Genomic DNA, 22,956 nt, shown 5'->3' with positions numbered 1-22,956 from the left:
TGCACTCTAGTTGTTGATGTTATCCGTGTTATTTATTTACTAAAAATAAGCCCCATGAAGACAGAGCTGTGGTTCGTACATCCTGTACTTTCTGCTGTGGCTCCCACACAGCATCTTCAATGCCAAGGACGTTCACTAAGTGTTTGTTGAATGAGTCGTGATTCCTAACTTAGACCAGCTGTTAAGTGCCCATAAATTCATCCCAATCAGAAAGTAGAGGAAGGTAAAGTAAGAAATACTAACCAAAGGAAGAGCAGTCTTTCTCATATTTCTTCGAAGTCCCAACTGTTCACTGGGGCAGAGAGGAGTGTGGCGGCTGGGGCTCTTCTATCCCAGGGACTCCCTCTCCACCAAGCCTCATTCTCATTAGGAGATTGATTTTCCAAGTGTGTTGAAAGGAAGGATCACAAATAGTTTTCTCACCCCTAGCCTGCCTAGGCTTCATCCTGCCATCAAAAGTACTTGTAAACATCAGGGATTTTCCCTGTGCTAGTGAGGAGGGTCATAAATTTAATAACATACATTTGTTTTACAAAATTATCCATTCACTTCTTCCCTGGTAAACCCCCCTGATTTGTCAATACCCAACTCAGTGCCACCACCTCTGTAAAGCCTTCCATGACCGTTCATTCATTCAACAAGCATACATTAAGCACCCATGATGTGCTCACCACTGTGCTGAGTGCTGGAAATACAGTGCTGAGCGAGACAGACACAGTCCCTACCCATGGAGTCCAGGTCTAGTACAAGGTGATGTAAAGGCTTGTAACTGGGAGATTCAACCGTGCTGGGGGAAATCAGAGCAGGCTCCTCTAAGGAAGTGATATTTTACACCGTTTCCCTCCCCCCATATTTCCCTTTCTTGTTACATCTGTCATCACAGAGATCTGGGATTAGGGGCCCCACTTACCTGCATGCATTAAAGATCAGGACATATGTCAGTAATATCCTGACCACAGAGCCTGGCACATAGCAAAAAGCCAGTAAGTAAGATGAATGAACCAGTCTGTGACCCCGTCCTGCTTCAGGGAGTGGACAATGGTCACTTAGGAAGGACAAACATCAACACACGATATCCCAACCAAATCAAAGAGATGCCATAAGCAAGCTGTTTGGGGAGTACTTGGAAATGGCTCTGTGTGACCTTCTAGCAGACTGAGGTGACCTTGCATCCCAGTCCCATAGCTGTTAGATCATCAGCCTCTTGTCCTGACAGAGGTGCAGTCATGACACAGGTGATAAAATAACACCTTCTAGTAGAATGATCCAAGTTTGAGGTCAGAAGGAGCCCATAGCTCAAAAGCATTCAAGTGACTCTCTTCCCCAGCACCTCCCTTCCCAGTCGCTGCTAGCAGGTAAGGTCTCAGAGACACAGCTGTGCTCTTCTCTCCCAGATGACTGCAGATGGTGAGAGTGAGGGCTCATGTTACTGCCCCAGTGGACTCTGAGAACCAAGCTCTGTGTATGAGGGTGCTAATCAGCCTTCTAAAGGAGGTCCACTTCCAGTCACAATTACTTCATCCCCCACAAGGAGAGAACTCTTGAGGGCCATCAATATCTTCTCTGAGACCAGAACGACCTGCAGAATATTTGCCATCTCTCTACGACAAACCTAGACAGTGTGTTAAAAAGCAAAGACATCACTTTACCGACAAAGTTTCATCTAGTCAAAGCTATGGTCTTTCCAGCAGTCAGATGTACAGATGTGAGACAATAAAGAAGGCTGAGCACTGAAGAACTGATGCTTTCAAACTGTGGTGTTGGAGAAGACTCGAGAGTCCCTTGGACTATAAGGAGATCCAACCAGTCCATCCTAAAGGAGATCAGTCCTGGGTGTTCATTGGAGGGACTGATGCTGAAGCTGAAGCTCCAATACTTTGGCCACCTGATGCAAAGAACTGACTCATTGGAAAAGACCCTGGGAAAGATTCTGGGGAAGATTGAAGCCAGAAGAAGAAGAAGAGGGTGACAGAGGCTGAGAAGGTTGGATGGCATCAGTGATTCAATAGACATGAACTTGGGCAGACTCCATGAGGTGGTGAAGGACAGGGAAGCCTGGCATGCTGCAGTCCATGGGGTCATGAAGAATTGAACACTGGCAACTGAACAACAACAAAAAAAGCACAGAGAATTAATTAGTATGAAATGAGTTGCGGGAAGGCTGAAAACAACTGCCAACAGACGAGCTGCTTTAACTGACCTATTCCTATACAAGTTGCATGTTTCTTCACAAGACCCTGCTTCATCATGGAGCTATGAGGCTCAGCAACAACCTCAAACGGGTTGGTTGGGCTGGAGCCAGCATGGTCTAAACAAGTTTCTAAATATTGTCTCAGTGATATTTGAACTCTTACCAGCTGGGATGGGGCCAAGGCTGTTCATATTAATAGCTGTGAAGAGGGAGACTGTGAAGAGGTAAGAAGTTCCAGAGACTCATAAGCCAGAATGGATTTCTCATCTGGGGACCTGGTATCTTAAAATGTTACTTATTCTTTCATGCACCCGTTCACTCATGTATTTGCAGAGTCCACACATCACACGTGCAGTTCCTAGTCTCTCAATCCATCTCTGGAGGCAGAGGCAAACACTGGGGCGGAAAGTGAGAAACCACTTCACAGGAGCATTCGGGAGGGGACCCCAAACTGGGGGGCCCCTGGGGGAGGCGACAGGGAGCTGGGAGGTAAGGAGGGGACAGGAAGAGTTCATCTGCCAAGAGTCAGGGGAGGCATGACAAACAGAACACATGAATAAAACACTTAACTTTTGTTCCTTCAACATCTTTATCTGTAAAATGAGAGAAGGCACAGCCCAACCTAATGGCGTTTTTGAGAGGATTAGGCAGCAAGGCTGAGCCCAGGGCTTGACAACATCCCACACCCAGCAGATCCGGGTTCCCAGCAGTTGGGGGGAGGGAAAGAATTGGTGGAGATTCCTTCTTTCTCTGACTCCTCCTAGGGGTCTGGGTATGAATTTCTAGTTTCCATGGACCAGGATTAGGAAAAGGTCCGTAACCAAGGAACAAAACAGAACTTGGCAGTCGGGGCAACCTAATGAGTCACGAACCACAGAACTTGCAGACAAAACAGCAGTCAAGAACACAAGCCTGAAATTAGAATTGCTCATGAGAAGCCCACTTTCAACCCTTATTAAAGTAGCTTCAAGGGGTGGATTCTAGTCTTTGGGTTCTATCTCTCTTTTTTAATTGAGTAAAACATACATAAAGTTTACCATCTTAATTTGTAAGAGTACAGTTCAGTGGTACTAAATACATTCATATTGTTGTACAACCATCACCACCATCCATCCACATTACTATTTATCTTGTAAAACTGAAATTCTATAGTTATTAATCAGTAACTCCCCATTCTCTGCTCCTCCAGCTCCTGGCAACCACCATTACACCTTCTTTTTTTTTTAATGGATCTATTTTATTTTCTTTTTTCAAATGGATCTATTTTATTTTCTTTTCTTAAATGGATCTATTTTAATTTATTTTCTTTTTTGGCTGTGCTAGGTGTTCATTGCTGTTTGCGGGCTTTCTCTAGTGGTGGCAACCGAGAGCTGCTCTCTAGTTTTGGTGCTTGGGGTTCTCCCTGCGGTGGCTTTGCTTGTTGTGGGGCACAGGCTTGGTTGTTCCACAGCATGTGGGATGTTATTAGACCAGGGATCGAACCTGTGTCTCCCTGCATTGGGAGGCAGATTCCTAACCACTGGACCACCAGGGAAGTCCCATCATTACACTTTCTGTCTTTATAATTTCGACTGCTCCAAATTATCCTCATTTAAGTGGAATCAATACTTTGGCCACCTGGTGCTAAGAGCTGACTCATTGGAAAAGACCATGTTGCTGGGAAAGATTGAAGGCAGGATGAGAAGGGGACGAGAAAGGATGAGATGGTTGGATGGCATCACTGACTCAATGGACATGAGTCTGAGCAGACTCTGGGAGCTGGTGATGGACAGGGAGGCCTGGTGTGCTGCAGGCCATGGGGTCGCAAAGAGTCGGACACGACGAGCAACTGAACAGCAACAAAGTGGGATCACTCGGTACTGAGCGTGTCTGTGTGTGGGTGTGCTTGTGACCGTCTTATTTCACTTACCATAATGTCCTCAAGGTGCATGCATGTTACAGCACATTGCAAAGTTCACCTTTTTAAAAGGCTGAATGTACATAACTTATTTCCTTATCCTTTCACCTTCTGATAGACACAGGTTGCTTCCATGTTTTAGCTATTGTGGAATAACACTGCTATGAACACGATGTACAAATGTATCTTCAAGACCCTGCTTTCATTTCTTTGGGTTGCATACCGAGAAGCGGAGTTGCTGAATCATATGTAATTCTATTTTTAATTTTTGGAGGAACTACCATGCTGTTTTCCACGGTGGCTGTACCATTTTCTATTCCCACCAACACTCGGAGTCCTTCTAATGAGTGAGTGGTAACTCACTGTGCTTTTGATTTGCATTTCCCTCAATGATTAGCGATGTTGAGCATCTTTTCCTGTGCTTATTGGCCATTTGTATATCTTCTTTGGCGAATAATCTATTCAAGTCTTTTGCCCATTTTTTGATCAAGTTGTTTGCCTTTTTGTTGTTGAGTTGTAGGAGTTCTTTATATATTCTGGATACTAATCCCTTATCAGATATATGATTTCCAATACTTCCTCCCATCTTGTGGGTTGCCTTTTTACTCTGGATACTGTCTTTTGACATACATTCTTTTCTAAAAATGTCCATGAAGTCCAAGTTGTCTATTTTTTTCTTTTCATACCTTTGCCTCCGATGTCATATCCAAAAAAATTATTTCAACCCCAAAGTCATGATTTGCATTTCCCTCACCCGACTCCAGTACTCTTGCCTGGAAAATCCCATGGACAGAGGAGCCTGGTAGGCTGCAGTCCATGGGGTCGCTAAGAGTCAGACATGACTGAGCGACTTCACTTTCACTTTTCACTTTCATGGATTGGAGAAGGAAATGGTAACCCACTCCAGTGTTCTTGCCTGGAGAATCCCAGGGACGGGGGAGCCTGGTGGGCGGCTGTCTGTGGGATTGCACAGAGACGGACACGACTGAAGTGACTTAGCAGCAGTAGCAGCAGCAGTGATTACTGATGAAGCATTTATCCTGTTTTATTCTAAGAGTTTTATCATTTCAGGTCTACATTTAGGTCCTTGATTCACTTTTGAGTTAATTTTTGTATATGGTGTGGAGTCCACCTTTATTCTTTTACATATGGATATCCAGTTTTCTCAGCACCATTTGTCAAAAAGTGGATTCTATCTCTTTTTACAACATTTCAAACTTCACATATGCTGCCTGATTTGATCTGTCCAACAGCCACACAAGGCAAGTACAATGGATTTTTTATTTCTTTATTTTAAAATGCATTTCTTCATTGCTGAGGGACTGGGATACTAAATCCCTTCTTCAGGTTACACAGGCAGAATAAGGACTAAATTTATGGAGACAGCCCTGTATTCTTCAGTATTACTAAATCATGCTTTCTCTGAATTTTCTACTTGGGTTTGGGAATGAAAAGCAATATTTGAGGTTAAAGAAGGAAGGTATATAAAGCTCAAATCACACTCATAAATTAAGTTTTCTCTTTGTGTTTTGGTTTTCTTGGATGTCAAATGAAACTGCTAAACAAGAATTTCAGATGTTTCCCCTAAAATACCATTTGTGGTGGAACATGAACAAGCAGTTGCTTCCTTATCTAAAGACAAAGAAGCCTAGCCCAAAGAAGCCTTCTGCAAGAGAAAAAATTCTTTGAAGTTCCATGTTTTCACTGAAAAAAAAAACGTCAATACGGTTCTGCATTTTACTTCATAATATACTAGATAGCATCGCCAACTCAATGGACATGAAATTTGGGCAAACTCTTGGAGACAGTGAAGGACAGGGAAGCCTGGCACACTGTAATTCATGGGATTGAGAAGAGTCAGACATGACTTAGTGACTGAACAACAATACTTGGATTTGTTTTAATATAAACATAAATTAGGGACATCCCTGGTGATCCAGTGGTTAACAATCAATCTTCCAACGCAGGGGACATAGGTTCAGTCCCTGATAAGGGAACTAAGATCCACGTGTCATGGGATAACTAAGCCCATGTGCCACAACTAGAGAAAAACCCATGCACCCCAACGAAAGATCCTGCATGCCACAACCAAGACCCAACGCAGTCAAATAAATAAACATTTCTTTTAAAAAAGCATAAATTAACATGCTTATATCATACAGTTTTGACCAAATGGATTCTCTAAGGTGATTCACAAACTTATCCTCTGATTTTTAATCGTTGTCATTCAGCATTGTACTGTTTCATGTACCCCAGTGTGAGATACAGAAAATTATCTCTTAAGTTTCCATCCCCCACTTTGAAGTCCTATTGCTGTTGTTCTTGTTTAGTTGATAAGTTGTGTCTGACTCTTTTACAACCCCATGGACTATAGACCACCAGGTCCCTCTGTCCATGGGATTTCCCAGACAAGAATGCTGGAGTGGATTGCCATTTCCTTTTCCAGGGAATCTTTCTTACCCAGGGATGGAACCCAAGTCTCCTGCATTAGCAGGTGGATCCTTTACTACTGAGCCACAAGGGAAGCCCTTAAGTCCTATACCTGGATTTCAAATAAGGTGTGACGTCACACTCAGGTTTGATATGAGTGCTGACAAGTAAACTTAAAATGATGCTTTTTTACATTTATACCAGCTCCAAAATAGGACAGACCCTCAACTTGTGCCCACTCCAGGCTGGCTCAGAACTCAGGTGTTCCCCAAAGGAGGATTGCTCCAGGCTGAACCAATGAGCATATCTCAGGTTGCGCAGAGTAACACTCAAGAGCTGGAAATCAGCTCAAATGCTACACACCACTCCATCATTTATTAATCACTAGGGAATGGCTACCCGCTCCAGTATTCTGGACCAGAGAATTCCATGGACTGTATAGTCCATGGGGTCGCAAAGAGTTGGACAGGATTGAGCAACTTTCACTTTTAAGCAAGTCTACTGTAAAGTTCTAATGGAAAGCATCCACACTTCTTTTGATAGCTCCTGGTTAACAAAAAGAATTTTTTTAATTGAATTTAAGCCCTTCCTTTCATGGAAGTAGCTAGTGTACTGTTAGGTATCAGTTTTTTGAATTTCCATAGGTCAGAGCTACAATTACAGCTAGTGAGACTTCCCAAGTTTCTCATCATGTAGTGCCTTGATAAAGACGGAAGGCAGCAGTTAATGGAAGTCTTTTGTTTTCTATAAGAGGTTTCATTTGCCCAGCTTTTCATTATTTCCGAACCATAGGGCAGTTTATTGTCTATAAAAGGATATTTGCATAAAGATCTTTTTTATCGTTTCCTTGAACTGAGTTAACTGGGGGGAAAAGACTATAGGACAGAATATAACCCTTATCACATTAACAGACATAGGAAGATCATCTGTGAGCTTTGTGAACTTAACATTCACGAGGTCATAATCTGAAGTTGCTTGTATTTCTAATTTTTAAACAGCATCATTTCTGTGAGAGTTAGAAATGGTTCATCTAGGTAGTATAATTTCAATGGATTATGTTTCAGTTATTATGCAACCATCTTTATCCATCACCAAGGTTTATTATAGTCTAATATGCTTTTCTTTGAACCTGTGTTTTTCTTGGGGACTGGAGTCACCATGTGTATACTGCCACCAGGGTAGTTTACTCCCAGGGGTCCTCTCCCTAAGTCATGGAAAGGTCTGGAGTGCTGACAAACACTGTAAACAAGTACATTTTCTGGTTCATCAAATACCAGACATCTAGAGACAGCTGCATGGCATAAGAATCCCCAGCAAAAGATGAAGACTTTTGTCTTTGCTCTTTGTTTTTATTAATGGGACCCTTTAAGCTTTATATCAACAATCCAGATGAGGGTAACAAAACTACCCAGCCATCCTTCAATGCCATGCATGTCCAGGTTGCTGAAAATGAAATTAAACAACATTTTTCACATGATTTTCATGAAAGACTAAAATCCTACTACTTTCACCACCAGGCCTTTTGCTCTCACTTTCTTTTCACCTCCTAAAACGACTGCCAATGTTTACCTTAACTTTGTTTCACCTCAGATATGGAGCCACCCTTATGGCAGAAAGTGAAGAAGAACTAAAGAACCTCTTGATGAAAGTGAAAGAGGAGAGTGAAAAAGTTTGCTTAAAGCGCAACATTCAGAAAACTAAGATCATGGCATCTAGTCCCATCACTTCATGGCAAATAGATGGGGAAACAGTGGAAACAGTGACAGACTTTATTTTGGGGGGCTCCAAAATCACTGCAGATGGTGACTGCGGCCATGAAATTAAAAGACTCTTGCTTCTTGGAAGAAAAGTTATGACCAACCTAGATAGTATATTAAAAAGCAGAGACATCAACCTTTGCCAACAAAGGTCCATCTAGTCAAAGCTATGGTTTTTCCAGTAGTCATGTGTGGATGTGAGAGTTGGACTACAAAGAAAGCTGAGCGCCAAAGAATTGATGCTTTTGAACTGTGGTGCTGGAGAAGACTCTTGAGAGTCCCTTGGACTGCAAGGAGATCCAACCAGTCCATCCTAGAGGAAATCAGTCCTGAATAGTCATTGGAAGGACTGATGCTGAAGCTGAAACTCCAATACTTTGGCCACCTGATGCGAAGAACTGATTCATTTGAAAAGACCCTGATGCTGGGAAAGATTGAAGGCAGGAGGAGAAGGTGACAACAGAGGATGAGATGGTTGGATGGCTTCACCGACTCAATGGGCATGAGTTTGGGTAGACTCCGGGAGTCGGTGATGGACAGGGAAGGCTGGCGTGCTGCATTCCATGGGGTCGCAAAGAGTCGGACACAACTGAGCGACTGGCCGAAATGAACTGAACTGTTCCACCTCACTCTTTAACTCAAGTGCCCTCTGGTGTTTTTCTTTATTTTAGCAACTGAAGTCATGGAGTCCTGTTTAAACATGCTTCCGGGTGTTAGTTTCACATCATATTTCTCTTACTTAGCATAGCGCTAAAATTATAAGACTTTGTGTGGAAAAAAAGAAATTAAAAATTAGAATTAGATGCCAGACTCTGCAACCTAATTCCTTAGTAGGCTAATAGCTTTTTTCAGTGCTTCACTTTCTCCAGTCATGGATCTAGAGATTTTTTAGCTCAGAAACTCACCTTACAGAGCATGTGAGACAAGGCCCTCATCTGAAAAACAAAGAAATCAGGACTCAGAATTTAAGAGACTTGCCAAGGCAATATTATGAGGGTTAGCAACTAGATCTTTTGTCACCCCTATGATGAACAGTTAAAATTTTCTAAGTACTTATTGTGAGGTCTGTTAAAGGCCTTATTTTATTTGAGACCCACAGCAATTTTTTTAAGCTCTATTTTTATGCAGACCATTTTTAAAGTCCTTATTGAATTTGTTACAATATTGTTTCTGTTTTATATTTTGAATTTTTGGCCACAAGGCACATGGGATCTTAGCTTTCCAACCAGGGGCTGAACTTGCACCCCCTGCATTGGAAGGTAAAGTCTCAACCTCTGGACCACCAGGGAAGTCCCTCCACAACATTATTTTAAAGTAGGTACTATCAGTATACCTATTTTACAGACAGAGAACTAGAAGTCTGAGAGATCATGGGGAAATACTCCAGGTCACAAAAATACAGGCAATGTGATTCCAGAAACCAAGCTTGAAGTCACAACTGATCTTTCTGCCTTTAAAGAAATTGTCTACATAGATGCGGGCTTCCCTGGTGGCTCAGATGGTAAAGTGCAGGAGACCCGGGTTTGATCCCTGGGTTGGGAAGATCCTCTGGAGAAGGGGGAATGGCAACCCACTATCACTTTCACTTTCCATCCAACCTGACCGAATTGGAGCACAAACGCTAAGTTTCTGCTGCTCCTGCTAGCAAGCCCAGTTGCAAAGACATTAGGTGCTTCTGCAGGAGTAGTAGCAGGGCTGCTGGGCTCTGGTCACTGGCCTTGCAGTGTTGAGAGCAGGGCCTGTGGCACATGGCATAAATTCATGCAAACCATCGCTGGCATGCCTGCACAATGTGATCCTACAGTTCACAAAATCAGTTGTGACTTCTGATTGTGGTGATTTCCTGAGTAGCTTTACAGTCCTAATCTTGGTGGCTTTCAAATCACAATAGTAGTGATATAACAGTGGCATCAGCAGTTTTTTAATCCTAGAAGCAACATTTCTGTCTTGGTGGCTTATACAAGCTTTGGACAACTTCATGGGGTAGAGCAAACACATATTGAAGTCCAGGGCCTGCCAAAGGTAGGGACCCTGGTAAGCTTCCTGCTCTTTGGGTAGAGATAATGAAGGACTGCACCCTAGGAGTAAAGGTCAACTGAGGGAAACCAGTCCTCAAACAGACTACAATCTAGCTTCAAAGCTTCTGCATGGCCAAAAATATCTAACTCCTTGATTTACAGCAACCAAGTGCCTCATGCTTTGTAGATAAGACAGCAGAAGTATAAAACACACAGAAGGTCTAGATCAGTGCTCTGATAGAACTAGAAGGCAAACCACAAATGTGAATCATGCATGTAATTTCAAATTTTCTAGTAACCACATTAAAAATCAAAATGAAACAATTGAAATTTTTTAAAATTTTAACTCAGTGTATTTTAACTCAAGTTTTTATTTAACCCAAATTGCTATTTCAAACTATTTCAGCATGTAATCAATATAAATATAAAATCAATATAAAATTCATAATGGGATACTGGACATTTTTTGTACCAAGTCTTCAAAATCTGGCATGCATTTTACAGTTACAGTATCCCAAATCAGACTTGCCGTATTTCAAGTGCTCAGGAGCCAAACGTAACTAGTAACTACCATATTAGATCTTACTGTTTTAGATTTTAGAACGATCAGGAAGGAATTAAAAATAGCTACACTTAGCATGTTTAAGGAGCTAAAAAAGATGGAAATTCAATGTAGAACTAGAAATTATATACACTTGATATATGGAATAACCTATGACTGTAAAACTGAGTAACTAAAATTAGGAATTCAATACATGTGACTGCTGCTGCTGCTGCTGCTAAGTCATTTCAGTCGTGTCCGACTCTGTGCAACCCCATAGACGGCAGCCCACCAGGCTCCCCCATCCCTGGGATTCTCCAGGCAAGAACACTGAAGTGGGTTGCCATCTCCTTCTCCAATGCATGAAAGTGAAAAGTGAAAGTGAAGTCGCTCAGCTCAGCTCAGCTCAGCTCAGCTCAGTCGCTCAGTCGTGTCCGATTCTCCGCGACCCCATGAATTACAGCACGCCAGGCCTCCCTGTCCATCACCAACTCCCGGAGTCCACCCAAACTCATGCCCATTGAGTCGGTGAAGCCATCCAACCATCTCATCCTCTGTTGTCACCTTCTCCTCCTGCCTTCAATCTTTCCCAGCATCAGAGTCTTTTCCAGTGAGTCAACTCGTCGCATGAGGTGGCCAAAGTATTGCAGTTTCAGCTTTAGCATCAGTCCCTCCAATGAACATCCAGGATTGATGTCCTTTAGAATAGACTGGTTGGATCTCCTTGCAGTATAAGGGACTCTCAAGAGTCTTCTCCAACACCACAGTTCAAAAGCATCGATTCTACGGTGATCAGCTTTCTTCACAGTCCAACTCTCACATCCATACATGACCACGGGAAAAACCATAGCCTTGACTAGACGGACCTTGGTTGGCAAAGTAATGTCTCTGCTTTTTAATATACTATCAAGGTTGGTCATAACTTTCCTTCCAAGGAGCAAGCGTCTTTTAATTTCATGGCTGCAATCAGCATCTGCAGTGATTTTGGAGCCCAAAAAAATAAAGTCTGACACTGTTTCCACTGTTTTTCCATCTATTTCCCATGAAGTGATGGGACCAGATGCCATGATCTTTGTTTTCTGAATGTTGAGCTTCAAGCCAACCTTTTCACTCTCCTCTTTCACTTTCATCAAGAGGCTTTTGAGTTCCTCTTCACTTTCTGCCATAAGGGTAGTGTCATCTGCATATCTGAGGTTATTGATATTTCTCCCGGCAATCTTGATTCCAGCTTGTGCTTCTTCCAGCCCTGTGTTCCTCATGATGTACTCTGTATATAAGTTAAATAAGCAGGGTGACAATATACAACCTTGACGTACACCTTTTCCTATTTGGAACCAGTCTGTTGTTCCATGTCCAGTTCTAACTGTTGCTTCCTGACCTGCATACAGGTTTCTTAAGAGGCAGGTCAGGTGGTCTGGGATTCCCATCTCTTTCAGAATGTTCCACAGTTTATTGTGATCCACACAGTCAAAGGCTTTGGCATAGTCAATGAAGCAGAAATAGATGTTTTTCTGAAACTCTCTTGCTTTCTCCATGATCCAGCGGATGTTGGCAATTTGATCTCTGGTGCCTCTGCCTTTTCCAAAACCTGCTTGAACATCTGGGAGTTCATGGTTTACATACTGCTGAAGCCTGGCTTGGAGAATTTTGAGCATGACTTTACTAGCATGTGAGATGAGTGCAATTGTGTGGTAGTTTGAGCATTCTTTGGCATTGCCTTTCTTTGGGATTGGAATGAAGACTGACCTCTTCCAGTCCTGTGGCCAGCGCTGAATTTTCCAAATCTGCTGGCATATTGAGTGCAGCACTTTCACAGCATCATCTTTCAAGACTTGAAATAGCTCAACTGGAATTCCATCACCTCCACTAGCTTTGTTAGTAGTGATGCTTTCTAAGGCCCACTTGACTTCACATTCCAAGATGTCTGGCTCTAGGTCAGTGATCACGTTATCGTGACTATCTTGGTCATGAAGATCTTTTTTGTACAGTTCTTCTGTGTATTCCTGCCACCTCTTCTTAATATCTTCTACTTCTGTTAGGTCCATACCATTTCTGTCCTTTATCGAGCCCATCTTTGCATGAAATGTTCCCTTGGAATCTCTAATTTTCCTGAAGAGGTCTCTTGTTTTTCCTATTCTGTTGTTTTCCTCTATTTCTTTGCATTGATCACTGAGGAAGGCTTTCTTATCTCTCCTTGCTATTCTTTGGAACTCTGCATTCAGATGCTTATATCTTTCCTTTTCTCCTTTGCTCAGTCATGTCTAATAGCAGGTTATACATGGCTGAAGAGAGAATTAGTAAACTGGAAGGTAAATAAAACAGAAATTATCTGGAATGAGGTACAAAAAGTCCAAAGGGTGAAAAAATACAGAAGAAAGAGTAAGAGACATAGCAGACACAATGAAGTTTACTCCACATTTCACTGGAATCCCAAAGGAAGAAGTCATATTTGAAGAGATGGCTGAGAATTTTTTAAAACTAATTAGAAGTCTGTTGTCAGTTTGATTGTCTTTCCATTACAGATAGCCTATATTTTATCAATAGTCACTTTTAATTTTTTCTCCTTTTTCTCTTCTAAGATTTTGAAGATATTTGCTTTTTCTCATACCACTCTCTCAGTTTCAGAATGAAACTCTCTGCTGAATTTTGATTAATTTCTTCAGACCAGTCATCTAGTACACGGATTCTCTATGCTGCTTTGTCTAAAATGTTGTTTCACCAGTGCATTGAGTTTTAAATTCAACAAACATTTTCACTGCTAGAAGTCTATTTTGACAATGTCTCATTATTTGCAATTATTTTTGTTCTTTCCTATATGCCTTTATGATTTACATATATATATATATTATGGTTCCTACAGAGTTGGATAGACTTGTTTCACTTACTGTGGTTTGAGTCTTGATGCGATTTCTAAGTTTAAGCCATGAGGTTTTCTTTGGCTGGGCTTTATCTATGAGTAATGTCAGCAGCCTACTTGAGATTGTGTTCTTCTGGAGGAGTATTAGTTTAATCCTGTTAGACACACATGGATCTTTACTAGCGGGTATCATTTTTATGTTAGTTTTGTGACTTAGAGATCCCTTGATGAGTCAGGCAGAGTAAATTCTAACCCTAAAACCAGGTACAGACAGCCTATAATTATTAATTCTCAGCAGAGAGTTTCTCATTTGTTTTACACAGATCTCTCAGGCCAAGATAGAGAAGTCTGTCTGCTGTTTCCTTTTACTGTTGTCTCTCTGCGGCCCTGAGATGTTTTTCTAAATCATCTTTTCACTCTCTCTCAGCTTTATATGGTGTCCCAGATACAACTCCTCACCTTGATAAAGCCCATAGGCTGGTGTCTCGATAGGAGTAAAATCTAAACGCTTAGCATCCCGAGGCCAAGAACCTTCACCTCCTTCCCTGCCCTTCCACCAACCTCTGGAAAGCCACAGGGTCCCCTACTTGGCTTATCACTCCGCCTTTCAATTCTTATGTCCGGTTTGGCCCTCACAAATTTCCCTCTCATGTAAACTTAGCTGTGCTTTAAGAAAGGAGTTATGTGTCCCTCTTGCTTTGGAGACTCAGAATCAAAACTCTGAACCGAAAATATTCCAACTCTCAGTTAAAGGTGACTATTTCATCATGAATCTCACCCCATTAGAACACAAAGGAAGGGCAACAGTGAATGGTTCTCACGCGTTCTTATCCAGATTAAACTTCAAGAGAATAAAATCTAATCTGACTTCACTGTAGCAACATAAACATTAGAAGTTTCTCTATATATTTCCATCTTCCCATCTGAGCAAGTAGTTTTCTGGGTTCTTTCCCTCCAAGGAGATTCATAGCAAAGTGAAAAATAAAAGACTCCTTTCCCTCCACCCCAACCCCCACCCCTATCAAAATCCTCAACTCGGACAGAAAGTCTTAGATGGTGTCTTCAAGAACTATCAAGATAAGTTTTCCCCCACACTGGAGAGAGCCAATGGAGATGGCGACAAACCACTCACAGAACTCCTGGGCAAGTATTCTTCACACAAGTCACAGCAGGGTACCACCTAAAACCTGCTGATGACTTAGAGGATTCTGTCTCATATTTCCTCTCCTTTTATTTTTCTTCTCCTCCTCTCTTATTCCAGGGCATGTCTTGACTGCTCACACCATAACCCAATCCATTCTCTTTCCCACCAATGGTTATGGAACAAATGAGTAAACCTGACTTTGTGAGAAAATGAGCATGACTTTCTGTAAACTCAGCCAAGGAGTGCCAGTGACCAGCTTAATGTTCTCCAGGAGAAGAAGCAGAGGAGCTAAGTACTATCATTGCAAAGACTAATCTTATAGCTCAGAAGGAAGACCAAAGGAGTCCTTTCCAAAAGAGAGAGAAATGAAGGAGAATTCAAATTACTGTGGGTAGATAGGAGCCTTTCAAAGGAGTCTTTGAGAAATCAAGCGCACTCCTTTGAGATAAGGTTTACTTCATGAAGAGATAAAAAATGTTTTGATAGTAATTAAAATCGACAGCATTCTGACAGGAACAAATTTCAAGCATTCAATATTGTGGGAAAAAATAAGAGAAAATGTCTTACATGATATACAAAAAAAAAATCAGAAAATAATGGAAAACAAAATTACTGTCTGATTAGTTAAATATTAATATGTGTAATTATGTGTTTAGCACATACCTGCTAATAAGGCAAAACATGTTCATGAAAAGCATATGTTACTAGCTTCCCATTTTATACCTTTTTACCCCAGATAAATATTACTTTCTTCCATCAACAATTTTCATCCATTATTGCAGAAATCAGAGATTTAAATGTTGTTCATCTTTGTTGCTATTCCTTGCTCCTTGTTTGTTAGTTCATCATGGGGAAGATGGACTTTAGCCAAAATGTTTTGTAGAAGATGACCTGAAATCTATTGTAGCAGAAAAAATGTGTGCTTTTCTCACTCTTCTGCTACTATATCACGTGGTATCTGTTAGCTAAAACTGACAATTAATTATGTAGTTTCAAGGTAAAAAGAAAAAAATTCTCATTTTGCAAGGAAATGTCTAACCATCCGATGAAGTAACTGTGTAATATGGATTTTCACTGCTCGCTTGTATTCATAAAGGCACAATTCTCCCAATTCATCTTTTCCTATGGTGCAACTCTACGCTAAATCAAAACTAATGATTTCTCCTCAACAGCAGTGTTACTATAATTCACGGTGTTTAGATATATTCTAAAAGTGTATTTTAAACTATTTCAAACTATTCATTAAGCTTCTCTGAGAGTCCTCAAACTACCTAGTGTTTCTGATTTAATTTGGTCGAGTTAAGTTTTTAAATTGTTTTCTACAATGTGACTTTTTAAATGTTTATGCTTTTTTTGGTAAATTAATCTATTTTTTCTTCCATTTTTGAGATATACCTGACATACAGAAACATATAAGTTTAAGGTATACAGGATAATGCTTTGACCTATATACACAATAAAATGATTGCCACAAGTTTTATAAATATCCATCATTTCATTTAGATACAAAAGAAAAAAAAATGTTTTTTACTTGCAATGAGAGTTCTTAAAATTCACTCACTTAAAAAATTTAACATATAACGTTGTTGTTCAGTCACTAAGTCGTGTCTGACTCCTTGAGACCCCATGTACTGCAGCCCACCAGGCCTCCCTATCCTTCACTATCTCCCGAAGTTTGCTCAAGTTCATGTCCATTGAGTCAGTGATGCCATCCAACCACCTCACCCTCTGATGAGATATATCATACACACAGCAGTGTTAATTTTATTTACTGTACTGTATATTCAGTTCAGTTCAGTCGCTCAGTCGTGTCCAACTCTCCACGACCCCATGAATCACAGCACGCCAGGCCTCCCTGTCCATCACCAACTCCTGGAGTTCACTCAAACTCATGTCCACAGAGTCGGTGATGCCATCCAACCACCTCACCCTCTGATGAGATATATCATACACACAGCAGTATTAATTTTACTTACTGTTCTGTATATTCAGTTCAGTTCAGTCGCTCAGTCGGGTCCGACTCTCCGCGACCCCATGAATCACAGCACGCCAGGCCTCCCTGTCCATCACCAACTCCCGGAGTTCACTCAAACTCATGTCCACAGAGTCGGTGATGCCATCCAGCCATCTCATTCTCCTTCGTCCCCTTCTCCTCCCGCCCCCAACCTTTCCCAGCATCAGAGTCTTTTCCAGTGAGTCAACTCGTCGCATGAGGTGGCCAAAGTATTGCAGTTTCAGCTTTAGCATCAGTCCTTCCAATGAACACCCAGGATCGATCTCCCTTAGAATGGACTGGTTGGATCTCCTTGCGGTACAAGGGACTCTCAAGAGTCTTCTCCAACACCACAGTTCAAAAGCATCGATTCTTCGGCGATCAGCTTTCTTCACAGTCCAACTCTCACATCCATACATGACCACGGGAAAAACCATAGCCTTGACTAGACGGACCTTGGTTGGCAAAGTAATGTCTCTGTTTTTTAATATATTATCAAGGTTGGTCATAACTTTCCTTCCAAGGAGTAAGCGTCTTTTAATTTCATGGCTGCAATCAGCATCTGCAGTGATTTTGGAGCCCAAAAAAATAAAGTCTGACACTGTTTCCACTGTTTTTCCATCTATTTCCCATGAAGTGATGGGACCAGATGCCATGATCTTTGTTTTCTGAATGTTGAGCTTCAAGCCAACCTTTTCACTCTCCTCTTTCACTTTCATCAAGAGGCTTTTGAGTTCTGTATATTACACCCCTAGTAATTACTCATCTTATAACTGGAAGTTTGTACCTTTTGGTTAACTTCATTCAATTCCCCTCTCCCATCACTTCCACCCCCACCCCGCCTCTGGTAAACACAAACCTGATCTCTTTTCCTGAGGCTGTTATTTGTTTTTGAAATATAACTGACATACAACACTATGCTAGTTCCTGGTATACAGCATAGTGATTAAATATTTCTATATATTTCAAAATGATCACCGTAAGTCAGTAAGTCGAGCTACCTTCTGTCACCATGCAAAGATGTTAAACTCTCCTATGTTCCCCACGTAGTCCTTTTCATACCCTTGACTCACTTATTTTGTAACTGCAGGTCTGTTCCTCTTAATCTCCATCCCCACTGTGACAACCACTTGTTTGTTCTTTGTATCTATGACTCTGTTCATTCGTTTTGTTTTTTAGGTTCCACATGCAAAGGCATACAATATTTGTCTTTCTCTATCTGACTTATTCCACTTAACTTCCCTAATAGCTCAGTTGGTAAAGAATCCGTCTGCAATGCAGGAGACCCCTATTCGAGTCCTGGGTGGGGAAGATTCGCTGGAGAAGGGATAGGCTACCCACTCCAGTATTCTTGGGCTTCCCTGGTGGCTCAGCTGGTAAAGAATCCACCTGCAATGTGGGAGACCTGGGTTTGGTCCCTGGGTTGGGAAGATCCCCTGGAGAAGAGAAAGGCTACACACTCCAGTATTCTGGCCTGGAGAATTCCATGGACTGCATGATTCATGGGGTCGAAAAGAGTCAGACACGACTGAGCGACTTTCACTTTCTAGGTCCATCCATGTTGTCACCAATGGCTGTGGCTTTTTTTAGGGGGTGGGGGCTCACACCATGCAGCATGTAGAACTTCCCTTGCCAAGGATTGAACCCATGCCCCTGCATTGGAAGCACAGAATCTTAACCATTGGACCACCAAGGAAGTCCATATTTTTTAAAGTCTATAATCAACATAAGTGTTTCCAGTGACTAAAAGTGAGTGGGCAGTTCATTAAAATATCTATCATACTTGTAATAAATATAGTATTATATGGACTAATTTTATGAAGCTCATAAACTATAAACATCACAGTAAGTGGAAGTGACTTCTAGTTCTGGCATTCACCTTGTCTAAAAGATCAAGGGCTTCACTGAGAAAAATCATTAGTTTTTTCACTTCTGCAAACTTGAAAATAGTACTGCTTGGAAATATGATTCTCCACAGATTGATCCTGGGTGTTCATTGGAGGGACTGATGCTAAAGCTGAAACTGCAATACTTTGGTCACCTCATGCGACGAGTTGACTCACTGGAAAAGACTCTGATGCTGGGAAAGGTTGGGGGTGGGAGGAGAAGGGGACGACCGAGAATGAGATGGCTGGATGGCATCGCCGACTCTGTGGACATGAGTTTGAGTGAACTCTGAGAGTTGGTGATGGACAGGGAGGCCTGGCGTGCTGTGATTCATGGGGTCGCAAAGAGTCAGACACAACTGAGCGACTGAACTGAAATGAACTGAACTGAACTGAACAGAATTTACAGGTTGGTGTGATAATTCATGGCTGAAGTAATATCATTCATCTGCAGGCCCTTTGGTATCGGTCTCTTGTCTCAGGGACCCACCCCCACCTTTGTAGAGCACAAGCAGCTGAAGACAACAGGCAAATCAATGCGGGGGCCAGGTGTGCCACAGTCCTAGCTTACCATCCTCAGATTTAGGGTATATGGGGTCCCAGAAATGGGTGCCTCACTTCTAGTGAACCTGCTGAGGGGTTCTTCAGCCTGTCTTTGAAGAGCCCTGGCTGTGGTTTCAGGGTGCAGTGGATGTGCTGGGAGCGTGGGTGTGCTGTGGAGTGCCTTCCTGGTCTAAGGGGCCATGAGAGATGATTGGTGAAGCCGAAGGTGTGAGGAGAGGGTGTGTCTGATGACCACTGAGCCCGCCTGACCTAATGAGTACTGGCTTGAGGTGCGCAGATCACGACGGGCACTCCTGGGTTGCCAGGTCCCTTGATTTCCTACAGTATCCAGCTTTGGATTCTGTGCTGCTCGCCCCCTCTGTGATCAGGCTTCCTCAGGAGTGGCCCCCACATGCTTTCCATCTCCCTGCAACTTCCTCTCCCTCCTCAAGCCAGCAAAGGGCACCCTTTTGACTGCTGATGGGGAGGGCTGGGCAGAGACAGTCCTTGCTCTGCCAAGCACAGCCCTACAGAGGGACGCACTAGCTGTCACAGGGATCGGGAAGGGATGCCTGTGGGTCCTTTCCTCCCAACCCCAACCATCACCCGCATTTCTCTGTCACAGACTCTCACTCTCTTTGCGATGACTTCACTACCAATCTTGAGCCCAAAATAGGACAACCATAGTGTGAGGTCTGGGCTAGGTCACTAAGACTTTCGATTACTATCCTTGTTTAGTGAGAAGGTTAAATTCTTAGGTCCTCTGGGACATGAAGGTGAAAGGCCTGGGAAGACAGACAGAGACTCTGAAAAACCTGGGGAAGAACTAAAAAAAAAACCAAAAAAAAAAAAAAAACCCAGCTTGACATGAAGCTGGAAGCTGTCACAACCGGCTGAAAGTAGGAAGGCCCAGGGCAGAGGCAGAAGAATCATTGTAGGGTTACAGAACTATGTGTTTGCATACAGCCTGGAAGTTGGTCCCACCTAAAAGGACCCGGCAGCCAGGGCAGGGACAGAGAGGACAGAGCAGGACCAGGAGATTGGAAGAGAAGCAGAGGAGTGATGGGGCATTGGGACAGGTTGTCTAGACTGGACACTGACCTCACCTACTGGGGGTAGGACTTCCCACCCTGCAGGGAAGGTGATGTGCAGGGCAAAGCAGGTGATGCTCCAGCAGATTCTGGCAGTTTGGCTTCCAAGGACAGAAGTCCTCTTCTTTTGACTCAGAGAACAGAAACTAAACAGTGTTTCATCTTGGAGGCAGACATTGGACAATCAGAGCTGTGACTGAGTTCCTCATGAAAATCCCACATGGAGACTGTAAGGGCTGGCTTGAGCAAATTTTCATGCATTGGGATAAAATGCCAAAGACAATAGGTAATTGAAATGCTCAGGATGGAGTGGTAGTTCTCTTGAAATGATAGAGACCTATCCCACTGTGTCTGTGTGTGTCTGTGTGTCTCTATGTGTCTGTGTGTTTGGGAAAATGGTCCATCTGCCATGACTTGGTCCTGGGAGGACAATTGCCCTGGAGATGCTCTGTCATCCTCCCTTTCTCTTCCCACCTCCTGACATCTCTTCCGCACATCATAGGCCTTTGGACTATTCACTAATCAAAATGATTCGACTCTGGAATCATTTTGATTCCAGAGCTGTACTTCCTATTGTTCCCTCCTTCCAGAACCTTTTGTTTATCATCTCACTTGTTCTATTTCCAGAATACCTTCAGACCACCTGACATGCCAGCTTTTGGAAACACTCTGTACTACCTTCCTCATGAGTAATCTCATTTTCCATCACAGCAGAAGTGACTGGACATATGACCTATGCTTCCCCCATTATGTGTTTGAGCTGTGTGGGCCCAATCCTAAGACCTGAGCCCTTTCCTCACCAAACAATAGGAGTCACAGCCCTCCTACTCTACACATTAATCAACTGGTGGGCAAGGCATCTATTGCCAATAAATGCCACTGTCCTGCAGCTGTGGGGAGGCAGAAGAACCTGTACCAGGACACAGGATCTGTCTCTGCCCTGGCGCAGGGCCATGGGACAGCAAGTGTTGTAAATTACCAATTATAAAGAAAAGGCACTACTCTTCCAGTATTCTTGGGCTTCACCTGTAGCTCAGCTAGTAAAGAATCCACCTGCAATGTAGGAGACCTGGGTTCAATCCCTGGATTGGGAACATCTCCTGGAGAAGGGAAAGGCTACCCACTCCAGTATTCTGGCCTGGAGAATTCCATGGACTGTATAATCCATGGGGTCACAAAGAGTCGGACACAACTGAGTGACTTTCACTTTCACGTCACTGATTCACTTGAGTCTCTATTCAGGAGGGGGCCTGGATGGTTTGGGGACAAGAGACACATGGGGGTTGGGAGAAGGACAGGACGCAGGCTTGGGTGGTGACGCCTTAATCACCTGAACCCAAGTTGGTGCCCCACCCAAGCCTCTCCAAAGGGGAGAGGAGAAGACAGTCCATATGTCCTACCAGCTTGCCAGAATCCTCCCTGGAATCCATCTTGGCTGAGCGATGCCTGCACCACCAGGATGGATCCTAAGACCAAATATGGATCAAGCAAGATGACCAGCCTGAGATAATTTCCAGAGGCCTGGAAATTAACCCCATCACCATAAAACCCGAGCCCGTGAGCCACGTGGCAGAGCAGTTCTCCTGGGCTCCCTTGCGCTGTTTCTCTCCCCCGGGGCGCCCCGTCCCGATAAAGTCTGTTCCTTTGTCAGTACCCGTGTCTCCTCGGACAATTCATTTCCAAGTGTTAGACAAGAGCCCACTCTCGTTCCTGGGAAGGGCTCCCCCTTCCTGCAACAAAGGGCAACTCTGGTGGGATTTCTGCAATACAACTGACCACTCGGGTACTCAGGGACCAGCTCGTCTGCTGACCGACCAGACCCAGTGGTAGAAACAGGCATTCTTTTGTCCCTGTTCTCCTCCTGATGCAGACAACTGGCTTGTGCCCCGACTGGGTAAGAAACAAGAGACTTTACTGAGCTTTTTCCCCTTTCCTCTTTTCAGTCCCTCCTTTTGTACTTTTTTCTTCTGTCCTGGTCCCGAATCCAGGAGTCTAGCTGAAGGGCCTCAGCCTGAGCTGAGGGTTGGAGCCTGATCACCTCCAGTGAGCAGAGAACTCAAATTCTGGCCTGGTGTTTGGTTTCTGGAGGGCTGAGTTCCAGTTCTCCCTGCCTGGAAGCCCAGGGAAAAGTCCTGTAATGCCTGGTGGCAGGTGGTGTCCACAAGGCCCCCTTTAGTCCCTCCTCCTTCCCCTGTTCTTGCAACCTGGCCTCCTTTCCTCCCTTTGCAACATTTCAAGAACTGAGCTATTTCAGTTTACTCTGTTAGTACTTGGAGCTGAAGTTCTGGGTCTCTGTAGGAGGTTTTCTGAGAGACTGCAGCCTTTCATTTAAAGGGGCGACCGATCAGGGCGGCTGGGCCTAAGTGTATAGTTTGTGTTCTGTGTTATGATATGTGATGGCCATTCTCTGCCTTCTGAAATTAGAAATTCTGGTTCTATTGCACTGTGGAGGTATCTTGAGTGAATGCTATCTGCTGCAAAGATCCTAGCTATGAGCTCATGATTCTAGCGGGAAGGGATGGGGCACAGCAGCTGGCAATCAGGAGCCAGCCGGTCTTTCAGGACAAGACTGGACAAGTTGGTTCGGCCCAGCCCAAGGGGCCGGGCC

This window comes from Moschus berezovskii, chromosome 10 (genome assembly GCF_049115385.1).
Source record: "Moschus berezovskii isolate FMDL1 chromosome 10, NW_MosBer_1.0, whole genome shotgun sequence".
In the NCBI taxonomy this organism is placed as follows: Eukaryota; Metazoa; Chordata; class Mammalia; order Artiodactyla; family Moschidae; genus Moschus; species Moschus berezovskii.
This window is presented reverse-complemented; position numbering follows the sequence as displayed.